At 30.3% G+C, this 3,310-nt stretch overlaps 1 non-coding gene across 1 annotated transcript; it reads left to right on the plus strand.

The window, feature by feature from the left end:
• The first annotated feature begins 1,204 nt into the window (after positions 1 to 1,204).
• On the plus strand, positions 1,205 to 1,277 carry TRNAG-CCC (transfer RNA glycine (anticodon CCC)). The gene has a single exon. It is a non-coding gene; the product is annotated as a tRNA-Gly (tRNA).
• Positions 1,278 to 3,310: the final 2,033 nt, after the last annotated feature.

Below are 3,310 nucleotides of genomic sequence, written 5' to 3' on the forward strand. Positions count from 1 at the left end.
AAAATATTTCTAAATAATCTATAGGTAAAATAAGAAATCAGAAAACAACTTCAGAACCATTTGAAAATTAATAACAATGCAACACAAAAATTTATGTTATACAACTAGTGAAGTACTTTGAGAGAAATTTTAGTTTTAAATAGTTATATGAGAAGAGAAGAAACACCTAAGTATCAATGAATTAAGGTGCTCATCATGAATCTAGATGAAGAAGAACAAAGTAGACCCAAATAGTTAAAAGGGAAAATAAAGATAAGAGCAGAAATCAACAAAATAGAAAACAGGCAAGCACAATATAAAATTAACAAAACCAAAAGCTAGTTCTTTGAAGAAATAAAGAAAATTGATAAATCTCTTACTGGGGAGAAAAAAGAAATACAAAGAAACAATTTTAATGAGAGGAACCATCAGTAGAGTGTATACTGACAATAAAGATTTATCATTTTGAATAACTGTATACCAATGACATGAAACAGGCAATTTTTTTCAAATATAAGTTAATATCCTAATATCTTAATATTATTTAATGTCTATTAATTTTTATCAAAATCCTCTCACTAGAAAACTCCAGGCTCACATGGTTTCACTGGTGAATTCTATCAACCTTCCAATGAAAGAATAAGTCATATAGAAAACAGAGGAAAAAGAAACACTTGCCAAAGCATTTTAAGAAGCTGACACAACCCTGATATCAAAATCTAACAAAGATATTACACAAAAAATACCTGACAAAATTCAATAATTAATTATAAAAACACTTCACCAAATAGACATAAAATGGAACTTCTTCAACATGATAAAGGTAATCTGTGAAGCCTCTTCGGTTAGCATAATATTTAACTGATAAGATATTGAATGCTTCCCCTAACATGAGGAACAATGCAAGCATGTCTAATCTCACCATTTCTATTCAGCATGATATTGGTGGTCTTAGCCAGGGCATTAAAGTAAGAAGAAAAAAAAAAAGCATAAGGACTGGAAATAAATAAAATTACTTCTGTATGCAGATGACATGATTACTTACATAGAAAATCCCAATGAAGCAACAAAACAATTACTAGAACTAATAAACTTTAGAAAAACTATGGGGTATAAAATTAATATACAAAAAGTAATTCTATCTCTTATACTAGCAGCAAGCCTCTAGAAAATTAATTTTTTAATTTCACTTATAATAACATTAAAAATCATAAAATATGGGACTTCCCTGGTGGTCCAGTGGTTAAGACTCTGCACTCCCAATGCAGGGGGCTCAGGTTCGATCCCAGGTCAGGGAACTAGATCCCACATACTGCAACTAAGACCCAGCACATCCAAATAAAAATAAATATTTAAAAAAAAAAAAAAAAAAATCATAAAATAATTAGGATTAAGTTTAATAAAAGATGTGCAAACCTTTCAGTGAAAACTACATAACATTACTGAGAGATGCTTTTAGAAAATCTAAATAAATAGATATACCTTGTTCATGGATTGGAAGACTCAGTACTGTTACAATGCCACTCCACCCACAAATTGATCTATAGGTTCAAAGCAAACCTAATCAAGATATTAGCAGGCTTTTCTGCAGAAAATGACAAAATGTTTCTAAAATTGATACAAAAATTGAAACCTAAAATAGCCAAAGCAATTTTTAAAAAGAACACAGTGGAAGGACTTCCACTATCTGATTTTGAGATTTACTATAAAGTTATAATAAATGACAGCATGATTTTAGCAAAAGGATAAACAGATACATCAATAAAACAGAATAGAGATGCAAGAAACAATTGCAAAAAACAATAGATAGTCATGAAAGGTTCAAGGCAATCAAATGGGGGAAAGCAGAGTCTTTTCAAAATATGGTTAAATATTTGTATATCTGTTTCATATAAAAGAACATTGTCTCTTACTTATTTGAAATGAATCATAGACCTATATGTAAAAGCTCAAATTATAAAACTTATACAATAAAACTTAGGAGAAAATCTTTGCAACCATGAGGTCAGCATAAATCTCTTAGGACATAAGAATTACGAAAAAATAAAAAATAATAAAATTAACTTCGTCAAAATTAAAAACTTTTACTCTTGAAATACATCATGAAGAAAACAAAGCTACAAGCCAGAGAATGGTAGAAAATATTCACAATGCATATACTGACAAATTATCTATATCTAGATTTTATAAAGAATTCTTACAAATAATAACCAAACTAATCAATAAAAAATGAGCAAAAGATTTGTACAGACACCAAGAAAATATACAAATGGTAAGTCAGTTCATGAAGATAATCAATATCATTAGTCATAAGAAAAAATGCAAATTAAAATCACAATGCAATATCACTGTACATGCATTAGAATAATCAAATTAAAAAGAATGACCTTAACAAATATTGGTAAGTTTTGGAGCAACTGGAAATTTCACACACTGCTGATGGAGCTGTAACATGGTATAGCTCAAGCATTTGTCAGTTTCTTAACAATTTAGACATATGCCTTCCACAAAACCTAGTATTCCACTCTTAGGTGTTTACTCAAGAGAAATAAAAATATATGTCTGCACAAATGTTCATAGCAATTTTATTCACTAGAGCCATAATCTAGAAACAATCCTTATGTTCATCAGTTTATAAATGAACAAATAAAACTGAATATTCATACAATGAAATACTAATCAGCAATTTTAAAAACAAAGTACTGATACATGCAACAGCATGGATGAATCTCAAAATAACTGTGCTCGTTGAAGAAGCCATAAAGAAAAGAGTACATACTGTATGATTCCATTTATATAAAACTCTAGAAAACGCAAACTAATCTCTAGTGAAAAAATACAGACATTTGTTGTCCAGGGCTAGAGGCAGAGGGAAGGACAAACTGCCCAAATTTCCATGAGGAATATTTTCTGGGATGGTGGCAATGTTCTGTACTTTGATTGCGGTGGTGGTTTTATGCGTATACAGGACTACCAAATTCATCAAACTGTACAATTTATATTGACGCAGTTTATTGTATATCAATTATATCTAAATAAATATAATTACACCTAAATAAAGTCGATTTTTTAAAGTCTATTTTAATAGTAGAGCAGAAATAACCCATTGTAGCAGGGCCCAAGTGAATAGGTTTGTCTGCTTGTGTTTAAATGCACATGGTAACTGCTCTGATGTAAACCTATCCCAGGGCTCAAGATGCTTTAAACTAGAACCTGAAGCAAGATCATCTGGCCCAGGTTTCTCCGTATACAGAAACTGAAACCCAATAATATGAAAGGACTTACTCAAAGTCACAAATCCAGTCACTAGCAGAGCCAGCACAATAATTTG

Source organism: Giraffa tippelskirchi, chromosome X (genome assembly GCF_054371585.1).
Source record: "Giraffa tippelskirchi isolate mGirTip1 chromosome X, T2T-mGirTip1v1.2.pri, whole genome shotgun sequence".
Lineage (NCBI taxonomy): Eukaryota > Metazoa > Chordata > Mammalia > Artiodactyla > Giraffidae > Giraffa > Giraffa tippelskirchi.